The sequence below is a fragment of the Physeter macrocephalus genome, chromosome 12 (genome assembly GCF_002837175.3).
Source record: "Physeter macrocephalus isolate SW-GA chromosome 12, ASM283717v5, whole genome shotgun sequence".
NCBI classification, from domain to species: Eukaryota; Metazoa; Chordata; class Mammalia; order Artiodactyla; family Physeteridae; genus Physeter; species Physeter macrocephalus.
The window spans coordinates 24,167,462-24,180,513 of NC_041225.1; positions in this window are offsets into that span (position 1 = coordinate 24,167,462).

Here is a 13,052-nt window from a genome sequence, read left to right on the forward strand (position 1 = left end):
TAAAATCAATAATCTAAGCTTTCACTTTAGGAATTTATAGAAAAAAGGGAAATTTAAGCCTAAAGTATACAGAAGAAAGAAAACAATAAAAATAGAAGAGAAATCAATGAAATTAGAAAACAGGAAAACCAGAGAGATAGGTAAAACCAAAGCTGTCTCTTTAAAAAGATTAATAAAATTGATAAACCTATAACAAGGCTAATCTCACCCCAAAGGAGGGAAGGCATAATTGAATATCGGAAATGAATGTGGTTTCATCATTACTGACCCATGAATGTTCAAGGATAATAAAGAAATACTATGGTACATGATTCTTTTTTTTTTTTTTTTTTGCACATTACAAACTTTGAGTTTATTTGAACAAAAATCAATTGGAATCAGACAGTGCCAAATTGAAAATGGTTAGGAGTGTTCCACGAACAGGAGCGAAAGGAAAGACTTATAGAGAAGAGGCAGGCAGACGCAAAGAAAAAAACCATTATTTTGAAGGCCCATGCAGTAGCCACAGGGCCCATGTGACTCTTTATTTTTTTTTTAACATCTTTATTGGAGTATAATTGCTTTACAATGGTGTGTTAGTTTCTGCTTTACAACAAAGTGAATCAGTTATATGTTCCCATATCCCCTCCCTCTTGCATCTCCCTCCCACCCTCCCTATCCCACCCCTCTAGGTGGTCACAAAGCACCGAGCTGATCTCCCTGTGCTCTACGCCTGCTTCCCACTAGCTATCTAGTTTACATTTGGTAGTATATATATGTCCATGCCACTCTCTCACTTCGTCACAGCTTACCCTTCCCCCTCCCCATATCCTCAAGTCCATGCTCTATTAGGTCTGTGTTTTATTCCCGTCCTACCCCTAGGCTCTTCATGACATTTTTTTTCTTAGATTCCATATATAATGAACATTTTGGTACATGACTCTTTTTGGATTATGGTTTTCTCAGGGTATATGCCCAGTAGTGGGATTGCTGGGTCGTATGGTAGTTCTATTTTTAGTTTTTTAAGGAACCTCCATACTGTTCTCCATAGTGGTTGTATTAATTTACATTCCCACCAACAGTGCAAGAGGGTTCCCTTTTCTCCACACCCTCTCCAGCATTTATTGTCTGTAGATTTTTTGATGATGGCCATTCTGACCGGTATGAGGTGATACCTCATTACACTACCAAATGTAAAATAGATAGCTAGTGGGAAACAACTGCATAGCACAGGGAGATCAGCTCTGTGCTTTGTGACCACCTAGAGGGGTGGGATAGGGAGGGTGGGAGGGAGATGCAAGAGGGAAGGGATATGGGAATATATGTACACATATAGCTGATTCACTTTGTTATCAAGCAGAAACTAACACAACATTGTGAAGCAATTATACTCCAATAAAGGACCAGTAGGTCCTATACCAATAAAGATGTAAAAAACATAATGATACAATTTTTAAAAATGGTAAAAGTGAAAAAAAAAAACAAAAGAAATACTATGAAGAACTCTATGCCCAGAAATGTGATGACTTCCTTGAAAGATACAAGCTACGAAGACTCCCGCAAGGAGAAATAAAATAATCTGAATAGTCCTGTATCTGTTAAAGAAGTGGAATCATGAATAAACTTCCAACAAAGAAAATGTCAGGCTCAGATGCCTTCACTGGTGCACCCTACAAACTTAGGGAAGAAATACCAGCTCTCAATTCCATAGAGGCCATTACAGAGTATTGAGTAGAGTTCCCTGTGCTATGCAGTAGGTCCTTATTAGTTATCTATTTTATATATAGTAGTGTGTATATGTCAATCCCATGGGAAAACAATCTAAAAAAGAGTGGATATAGGTATACGCATAACTGATTCACTTTGCTGTACACCTGAAACTAACACAACGTTGTAAATCACCTATACCCCCCAAAAAATTTATTTTTAATGCTACATACTGTATGATTCCAATTATGTGATATCTTGGAAAAGGCAGAGACTGTAAAAAGATCAGGGATTGCCTGAGGTTCATGGGGAAGAGAAGGAGGATTAAATAGGGGTAGCACAGGGGACTGTTTTGGGGGTGTACTGTTCTGTGGGACACTGTTATTTTAGGCATAGACCCCATGCATTTGTCAAAACCCACTGAACTTTGCAGCACAAAGAGTGAAACTTAACGAACGCAGGCATATTTTTAAAAACTTTTTTAACAAATTGGTTGAGTCATAGAATGGAAGGCAGAATTTGACAACAATTTGTATTATAAATATATGAAACAATCTCACTAAAGGGATGGGAACAAAAGGTGATGACCTAAGTAACTTGGAAAATGAGAAGAGTCTGCAAAATTAAAGACAAAAGAAATTGTCCACAAGACCTGCACTCCAGTTGATCAAGTTGTATCCCTCAGGAGTAAGTTTAAGAATTCTGATACTGCTATACACTGGAACGGAAAAAAATTATGTAAATGATTGGTGGATGGTATGAGCCCCTCTTCTCACCGTTGGAGGGAGAAGTCACAGATAAGCAAGGGGGCAGCCTAGAATGACCCACATGGAAATGGACTAGAGCAGGAGACACCAGGATGAGTTCATGTTTAGCTTACTCTAATCACAAATAGTTATATAGGGAATTATTTATAAATACGTGTACCAGGGGTTAGTATGTGCATATATATTTCCTTGCTCTGTCAGCTGAGATCGGTCATTGACAATGGCACCCCAGTTTTTTGGGGTTTTTTTTGCTGTACGCGGGCCTCTCACCGTTGTGGCCTCTCCCGTTGCGGAGCGCAGGCTCCGGACGCGCAGGCTCAGCGGCCACGGCTCACGGGCCCAGCCGCTCTGCGGCATGTGGCACCCCAGTATTAATGAGCACACCCAGTGCCCCATCCTTGGTTTCTAACACCATTATCCAATAAAAGGAAACAGGGTTCCCTGGAGAAATGGCTGATTCCTGAACTGAGGTTAGAAATATTCCAGTGAGCTTCTAACAGTTTGAGGTTTCAAAAAGTAAGAAAGTGTTCAAAGAGAGAGAGAGAGAGAGAGAGGAGGAGAGGAGAGGGGAGGGGAGGGGAGAGGAGGGGAAGGGAGGGGAGGGGAAGGGAGGGGAGGAAAGAAAAGGAAAGGGCAGGGACTGGAAACTTAGTTTCCCTTGGAGGCAGACAGACTTTTGTTAAGGAGACGAGAATATGGGGGTTAGTTTTAAACGGTTACTTTTCTCCTCCCCTTGTCACAAAGCACAGGGGCATTTTTCTCCTGTCTTCACCCCCAGAATCTGGTGGGTTTCCCTCCTCCCTGTGTCAAAGGCTAGAGTGGATTTGAGTTGGATGGATTTTTCCCAGTTTGGTTGGCCCCAGTGAAGGCCAGTTGGTTGGGATTAGTTGGAATCGTTTCGTTGGAGGCCAGGCCTTGTTAAGAAGAACGAAAAGCTCTTGTCACCTTGCAGAGTGACTACCCCACCCCCACTCCTCACCGAGAGCAGAGGGAATTTGTCTTTAATCCTCGTCGGAACCCCGTAGGGCTCTTGGCGATACAACACCCAGACGTGTGGTGTCTCCCCCCAAGACTGGGTGGGCCCCCTGGGCTTTTCAACTCTCAGGTCTGTCCACAATGAGACTACAGCAATTGACCAGTTACGGCTTCAGGTTGCATGCCCTGGTTCTGGCTGCAGCAGTGGGCTTCTGCTCCAGTAAGTTCCGATTCGCTATCATCACCTGTCTCTCCTACGTGGGGGATGGTGGTCTGCCTTGTGTTCTCAATTCTGTGATGGATCTCAGAAGAGCTGATGATTTTCAGTTCATATTTTTTTTAAGGTTGTAAGAACAGGAGTGACTTCCAAGCTCCTTACATATCGTGCCCCAAATGAATGATGTATTTCTCCCTTTCTTTTTTACCTGCACGTTGATCATATAATATGAAGAAAATAAATATTTGAAAAGGGTGGTTAGAAATATATCATTGTTTACCCAGATTACTAATTCCTCAATATTACGAAAGCCTCAGAGGCTTATGTCACGTAAAAATATGTATCGTTAATTTTTCATGGTTAAAATTCTCTGTTGACCTCTGTGAATATTTTCCTGGCATTAAACACTGACAGAAATAATCCTATATGCCTTGGGTACTTAGTTAAATGCCCGATACACAGTTTGGGGGCTTTAAAAATGTATATTCATGTTGCAAATCATCCCTCTTTTTTTTTATGGGTCCCCAGATCTCTTGTGTCCCCCGATGCAGAAGTTTTGTGGTGGTCTTTCCTGTGCTTTGTGGTAAGGTGATATTACCTCACTATCCACAAAACAAAGCCTGGACATGTGCAAACTGAAACTACATAGGCTTTTTAGGACCCTGAAAATTTTTAACTTACTCTCCAACTTATTGCATACTATAATCCAGGGTTTTCTACTTTTTAAGCAACATAACTGCTTCTCAAGATTCTTTCTTCTAGTGAGTATCTATTTGGGTACTTGAATTCTCCAGGTGTTCTAAGATATATTTTTTCAAGGCTAAATATCATTTCATTCTTCCTGGAAACATACACAAATTGTCCAAACTCCACTTTGCTATTGAGGTCTCAGATAAGAAGGTGAAAGTCTCCCAGCTGTGATACCATTATGGCTTTTTGCCTTCTTTCCAAATGTGGTTATAGGGTACGGCTAAAACCACCTTTTAGTAACCGCAGACTTCGTGCCACTCAAACATATAAAATGTCCTTGTTATTATTAAAAACACAGATTAGTTAGTAAGAAGGAAGTCTTTTCTGAAATCACTGAAGCTGACAGTCCTTCTCAGTTTGCAGCCTCATGCTTTCACATCAGCTAGAGCGAACAGCTAACAGACCAACAGCTACGCGAAACCAACCTCCTCAGCGCCAACCATACGGCCTCTGTCGAGAAACACTTGCTCCAGAGCCTTTGCGAAAGGACCGCTCTTCTCAACTCACAAAGAAGGGAGTAAGTCCAGCAGGTCTTGAGAACCAGGAAGGGGAGTTAGTCGCGAAGCTTCCTGGGCCCTGGGAATCTGGCCAGCTCCCCGGGATCAGCGAACATTCTGAGACTTACAGTTAGAAATACAAGCATTTAACTTAATAGCCAGAGCTGCACATTTGCACGTAAGCTGATGATTATCAGCTTGCGGCTTGGCGAGAAAGCAGGATTCCTTGGGGCGACACTTTGAAATCTCACCCGTGGAGTGGACGCACCGCCGGGACCTTCCCAGCTGGGATTCCAGATTGCTGTTCCAGGGACTTCTCAGCATTGCTTGGATCCGGATGAAGTTCTCCTAAATTGGTGATGTATGCGCTTCTATCTCTTTATACGTTGCTTGTTCTCCCAACCTGGTGATGCAAATTCTCCCAGGTTGACGATGTCGCTTGTTCTCTCAACCTGGTGATGAATTGTCTCTCAAACTCGTAACATACGTGGCAGTGTAATGCTCCCAAATTGATGGTGTATGTGTGTGTGTGTATATATATATATATATGTAGCTTGTCCTTATCCCAGGTTGACGATGTCGCTTGTTCTCTCAACCTGGTGATGAATTGTCTCTCAAACTCGTAACATAAGTGGCAGTGTAATGCTCCCAAATTGATGGTGTATGTGTGTGTGTGTATATATATATATATATATATATATATATATATGTAGCTTGTCCTTATACTGTAACCTACTACGAATATAATAAATTTCCTTACTTCTTGCAAGAAAGAAAAGGACCGCTCTTCTTGGTGCTTCCACCTGTGGCTTTTCAACAAAGAACTTAGGCCTTTAGGGCGGGGGAAGGGCACAGGTAAGCAGCCTTGTGGTTCATTGTTTATGCGTCCATCACTCCTCCACTCCACTGAGTCTTGCTATGCCCCAGGCTGTTTTATACAATGACGGATAGAGAGCAAATACCGTGCTTGCTGAGGAGCACCTCAGAGACTGGCATATGCACAACAGCAAACGCTTAGGAAAAAGGGGCTATCATGGAGGTGACCCCAAGGGGCTATGGGAGAATGCAGTGGAAGCACCTGACCTCGCCATTAGTGAAGGGAAAGACAGTCTTCACCTAAGAGACAGCATCTCAAACGACTGATGCTGTAATACCCAGATGACGAAGAGGATTGCATTTCAGGCAAAGGGAGACACATGAGCAAAGGCTGGAAGAGTACACATAGTTTGGGATGGCTTGAGCATGATCGGGGTACAGGGAAGTGTGTGTATTTAAGATAAAAGACATTTGAACATATATATGTATGTGGGAAGTAGCAAAGGACAGGGGTCAGCAAAGAGGAAGAATCCACTGGAATGCATGAAGGCTCTTAGCAAATTGGGAGCAGATGTATTTAACATAGGCTTAAAGTTAAGACAGCGAACAGATGTACAAGGATTTTGTCAGCTTCCACTAAGAAATATTTTGCTGGGTTTTCAGCTAGTGATAAAAACAAAGATCTTCAGTCAAATAAGATTAGTAGAAAAGTAAAATGTTATCATGCACAGCGTTAAATAGCTGCAGAATAATGGACCACATGGTACATCTGTGGCAAATCCAATGGATAGTTTAGTGCCTTCAACCATCAGTGCCTTGAATTCTAGCATCAAAGATAGTAGGCTGTGTACATTATATAGGGCTGATGGTTGGCAAGGAACGAACAGTAGGAAACTGTGGAGAAGTGATGGGAAAATCAACAATGTTACTCTGGCAATGAGTATAGGGCTCACCTACAATCCAGAGGAGGAGGAGGAGAGGCAAATGAAATCTGGACAGGGGTTACCTGGCTGGGGTACACGGAATTGAAATGGGGAAGACTGAGACACAGAAGTGCAGAGTAGGAAAGTGAAAGATGAAGTCAGAGAAGAGATTGTGGAAATTCAGAATGGGAATATGGAGTAGTTCCAAAAGACTCAAAAGGTGATGACATTTAAGGTGCTTTCCCAAAGGAGTTGCCCCCAAATTACTGAGGATGACAACTTGATGTCAGAGAAAATATGACGATGTTAAGGCGCTAAATGTAAAAAAAAAGGCTAACAAAGCCTTCACACTTTGTTCTCGACATGCAGATTCCTGGTTCTCCAGTTAAAATAGTTCCCCTCTGCAGGGTCTTCTATGCCCTTCACAAACGCTGGCCTCCTGAGTCTTCAAATCACAGATCAAAACAAAAAAAATGTCCATCGACAGAGGAATGGATAAAGAAGATATGGTACATGTATACAATGGAATATTACTCAGCCATAAAAAAGAACAAAATAATACCATTTGCAGCAACATGGCTGGACCTGGAGATGATCATACTAAATGAAGTAAGTCAGACAGAGAAAGACAAATATCATATGATATCACTCATAGGTGGAATCTAATTTTTAAAATATGATACAAATGAACTTATTTACAAAACAGAAACACACTCACAGATTTCAAAAACAAACTTATGGTTACCAAAGGGGAAACGTCGGGGGAGGGATAAATTAGGAGCTTGGGATTAACATACACACACTACTATATATAAAATCGATAGCCAACAAGGACCTACTATACAGCACAGGGAATTCTACTCAGTATTCTGTAATAAATATGGGTAAAGAATATGAAGAAAAAGGAATATATATATATATGTATAACTGAATCACTTTTCTGTACACCTGAAAGTAACACAATATTGTAAATCAACTCTACTCCAATGAATTCTTTTTAAAAAGAGTACAATACTAGTGTGTGCCTGCCTGTTTTGTCTCCTTTCAATGTGATGTTCAAACTCTCTCCCCTTAATACTCAGCCTCCAACCTGCTTTAACACCAGAAGTAAATGTTATCTCTACCTAGAAATCTTTCCTAAACCCACAGTTCCACCCCAGCTGACTTATTCCCATCTCCTCTTGCTACTTGGCACCCTATGCATACCTCTAGCAGCCTGTGTGCTACATAACCCTCAGTTATGACCACCCTTCCGTGCAAGGGTCTCTCCCACGGAATGCAAGGACCTTGAGAAAGTGAGCAAAATCTTACCTTTGTATCCCTAGTACATGGCACTTACTTGGTAAATATTTGCTGAACTGAACTAGATGATATACCCCAATGGTCTTTTACATTTGTGGGTTTCCATCTTTTCTCCTAAAAATAAAAATAATAATAATAGCTAATGTGTATTGACCAATTTCATATGCCAAACACACTATATTTAGTGTATCATTTAATGCAGTAATCCTATAAGTTACACATCATTATTCCCACATTATTGATGAAGAAAACAAGTTGTTTATATCATATTTATAGCATTAAATTCCTTGTATGTAATCACAGGGCTTGCTACTCTAGAGACATTTGTCTGTATTCACTGCTCATGGGTCTGTTATCTGAGGGGACCACTCGTCACCAATAACCGTAGCTCCCAAGAAGACAGTGATTGTTTCCTGGGGAGGGGAGGGGTGAGATGTACCCTCAAGGAAATACATAAACATTTCAGTAAAAGGATGTGTAATTTAGGAAATGCCATCCAGACGGCTTTGAAACCTCTTGACCATGGGGGTGAAGTCTTGCCCACCTCCTCACTGAGAATCACTGTTCATGTTTAGACTCGTATCACCAATGTTGTAAATATGAAGGGTAGAAAAAGCCTAGCCCATTACATGAATTTCAAGAGGAACTGTGGTGTTGGTAGAACAGAAACCTTAGCTCCCGGACTGGAAAATGTGTCATCCTCTCTTCCTACTTCCTGAGTTGGGGAACATTAGAAAATGGCCCTGAGAAGCCACTGTTTGGTGGATTTACTCCCTGAAGAAGGAGGTGGGTGGATGTACGTAAGGCTGGGCCCACAGATACAAAGGCAGACATGTGCATTGCACACAGAACTCATAACTGCCACTCTCCATTCTGAAGAGCAGAATTAGGAGGGTAAGATGGAGACCCCAACTCTCAGCCTTAAGGCACTTGGCCATCACTCAACGGAGAAGACCAAGCCACAGCCCTGGTGTGATGCTGCTTCCTTTTCTGTGAAGGCTTTCCAGGGAAGCTCTAAAATTGCACTGGTGATAAGAAAAGATTCATTGAAGAAGACAAACTCTATTTGAGAAAAACAGTTCCAGATTTCTAAGTGAAGTAGAGTCAAAGTGCCATTTTGAACACTGTTTGCCCCTCTTCCCCTAAAATACTAATAAGTGTTGATAAAGGACACACACACACACACACACACACACACACACACACACGACAAACAATAGTCAAGCACTGAAAATGTTCACATCTCTGTCTTGAAAACACGACGAAATAGACGTCTCCCATGTTCAAAGTGCTAATACTTGACTTGAACTCCCCACCCGTGACTTCCAAGGTCTAGAGAAACTTTCACAGCTAACACAGCCTTCCTCCTGCCCCACAAAACCCGTCACAGGCACAGTGTTTATTTTTTGCCCTCACAGCACTGTCTTCTCCAACTGAGAAATAGGTGCTGTTTCTATTATCTTTTTTCAGGCTGTCTGTGCGTGAGAGCTCGATTATGCTAACCAACGTTCCTGAACTTCCGGACAAGCAAGTGCCCTCCATGAAAATGTACAAGCGCTGCAGACAACTGAACGGGGTTAACCTGGCATGTCGTCGTGCTGTGTGCGTGCACGTGTGTACGTGCACGCAGGCGCGCAGGGGAAACCAGGAGCTCTGCGGTCAGGGCAGAAAGAGACAACTTCTACTTTAACACGATTTCCCCACCTTGAACATCTTGCTCCTGGATGTTCCTGCCGTGGCTTCCTGAGATTTGTTTCATTTTTCCTGCCCCTTGTTTTCGTTTCTCTTACCTCCTGCCTTCCCTGGCTCTTTCAGGAAACCCCGACGAGCACACGGGCGTAAGTGACCACAGCATACAAATGTCAGGTGATTACTTGGTGCTGAACAAACAGCTGCCTGAGGCAGAAGCAGACACCGTCACCGAGCGTGTCTGTTCTGTTTTAGCCTCGGGCAAATCCATCTCGCTCGCTCTTTTTATTTCATGCATATTGCTTCTAGGTCTGTTTTGTGGCGACGTCGCTGCACCTCCCCGCCGAGCAGGCAAGGGCAAGAGGATGTGCAGTTTCACTGGTCCAGCAGCCCCGCGCGACGCAGTCAGTGAAAAAAACATACCCTGCCTTGGAGGTCTGGGCTTTCTCCGGGCAGCGTGCCCTAATTTGCCCTAATGTCCTGTCTTCCGAGCATGCCCAGTGACCGGCACACGATGGGGTCCCAGGGGCCGGGTGGGGGGCTCCGGCTGAGCTAGCAGAAGCAGAGCCGGTTCGAACCCCTCATTAGGAAACATGACATGCAGCATTGACCTCGTGAGGATGGAGGCGATGGAAGTGATGCAGCATCAGAGGGCATTTGCCCTCGGCTCCAGCGTTTAGTCCATTAGGAAGTCGCCGTTTTCCCTTTTTCTGATCCAATGTTCCTTTCAAAAGCCCCTCTGACACCGGTCCGTGAGAGCAGCCGTGATTGTCTAAGTAACAGGTCCCAGAGACTTTGGTTCTCCTGGCGGCCCTGGGAAGCTCTGGGACACGGCAACAGTGTCAGGAGGGGACACCCAGCTGCCCCGTGGGACCCGGGTCCTCCTCCTGCCATAGTCAACCTGCATGTGAGGCGCGCACTCCTGTCTCAGTGGGTGGAAACCCAGAGGTGTCGGTGGAGAGAGCAGTTGCACCACGTGGGACTTGAGTGTATCCATCTCTCCAAATATTCCTCGCTAATTAACTAGCCCCGAGCCAGTCCTGTGGTAACAAAGTCTGATGAACTGTCAGGGAGACAAGAACTGGGCTTCTGGTCTTAATTTTATCCTCTGGAAACATCTGCAGTGACGTTATCTTACTGAGGAGTTATTCTAGTACATATAAGGATATTTTCTCCATCCCAAATGTATAAATTAGCTCCAGATTTCAGGTTGAATAGGCTTTTCTTGATCTGGTAGAATTGACAGGGTCGGTGACCTATATCTGGCAACTTCCAAAGCAGGAAGACATCCCACTCCCTGTGAAAACGGGCTGCAAATTCTCTGTTTTCGTTTTAAGTAGTGCTTTTCCCTTACATCATCGTACTTAAATCCAGGACCTGGAATCGAAGCGCCTCTGGCAGCTACGTGGGCGGGGCGGAGCGCGAGGGAGGGAGCGCGAGGAGGCGGCGGCCAGGCGCCGTGGTGCGCATGCTCCGAGGGCCCGGGGCGTCTGTTCACTGCTGCCCCGGTCTGCTCGACGGCAACTGTTTACACCTCGGTCTTATACTCTCTTATTGTTCTTGGTTCTTCCACCAAACTGCTCTTTCCTGAGAATTTTCCTGCCTTGTTTTATCCTAGAGCCCCGGCACACGGACGGACACTTCCTGTCACACAATAAGCACTTAACTATTGCTTGATATGTGAATGCTTAATAAAAATCAAGCCTAAATTTACAGAACCACTAAACCAGCTGGGACCAGTCCTAACCTCGCCCACGTCTGACCAATGAGGAAATGCAGTGGCTTTTGCCTCATAAATACGTTTCTGGAGCAGCAAAAACTTTCCTGTCCATCTAAACCCAATCAATTGGCTTTGCTGTCACGAACATTCAGAATCTGACAAGGTCTCATCATACCCTCCACTATCACCCAGCTCTGGGCCATTACCCTTTCTTACATGAATTATTGTAATAGAGCTTCTCTGTTTCCACCTTAGATCTCTTACAACCATAGGCCTCAAAACACCCTTTAAAAGTTGTCACATTAAATTAATCCTCTGTTCAAAGCCCCCAAATTCCTCCCCAGCTCCTTCAGAGTAAGAGGTAAAATCCGTACAATGACCTGAATGATGTGGCCCCTCCTCCGCCTCTCTGTCCCCTCTGCTGCCATGTCCCTCCTTCATCCTGCTCAGCTGTGCTGGCCTCCGCTTTTACTCAGATACACCAAGCATCCTCCCGCCTCAGGACCTTTGCACTGTTTTTCCCTTCTGCCTGGACATTCTGCCCAAGATATTGGAATAATCTACTCCATTGCTTCCTCCTGATCTTACTCAAATATCCCCACCCCGTAGGTCTTCCCTTTCAACCTTTGAAAGATCTCACACACCGGGGCTGCCACTAAAGTGCAGGGGCCCTGGCAACCTCTTCTGATGGGGTTCTTGGACACGGAGACAACTGGGCTCACCCAAAGTTGGCGTGTCAGCACCATTTTAACAGCCCAGTATCATGGAATCCCGTGCAAGAAACGTTGCCTGACCAGTGACAATAATCTGTTTAGCAGGCCACCTCCTAGAATCAGAAGCTGGGTACAAGGTCCTGAGATGACCCCACAAGTGTAGTCCCAGAGGGCATCTGGCTCACCCTATGCAAGAGATAGACAGTCTCCCAAGGGGGAGAAATGGGGACAAGGTCTCTTTTCAAATTTGAAATGCCTTAACCCGACGGCACTGCCAGCCATAGCTTGTCCCTGACACCTCAGTGACTTAGACATTTTCATGGAGGTGCTCTGAAATACAGGCACTTCACTTGCCCAGTTCTAAAGGTGGTGTTCTCTCTCTCTCTCTCTCTCTCTCTCTCTCACACACACTCACACACATGCACACCACACTACACGCCACACACTACACACACACCACCACCACCCCACACACATGTGCACACGTCACACACGATTCCCTCACAAACAGGTGCACACCACACACTATGTGTGCATATATCCAAACCACCCCTAACATTTGCACGTGCACACAGCACACACTACACGTCACACACACACCTACACACCCCACATGCTTTTCATCTACAGTGATCGACCCTGAACACGGGTGTGTGGTTGTATGTTTTCCGATGTCCTTCTGTGCCGCTGGCTGGTCAGTATCCTCCACGGTCTGATTTCGGAGAATCCACGGCCCGAGCTGTAACTGAGCCTCGCAGTGGAGAATTCAGGCCTTTGCCGTCCCGTTGGACACGGGCTGTTAGCTAGGCCTGTCTCTCAGCACCTGTTCCCACACATCTTGCCCCTTGCTTGGCTCTCAGTTCATCCCCAGCCTCACTCCACCTGCCATGAATACTCAACCTTGATGCAATAAAAACTCTGAACCGGGGCTTGCCTGGTGGCGCAGCGGTTGGGAGTCCGCCTGCCGACGCAGGGGACGCGGGTTCGTGCCCCGGTC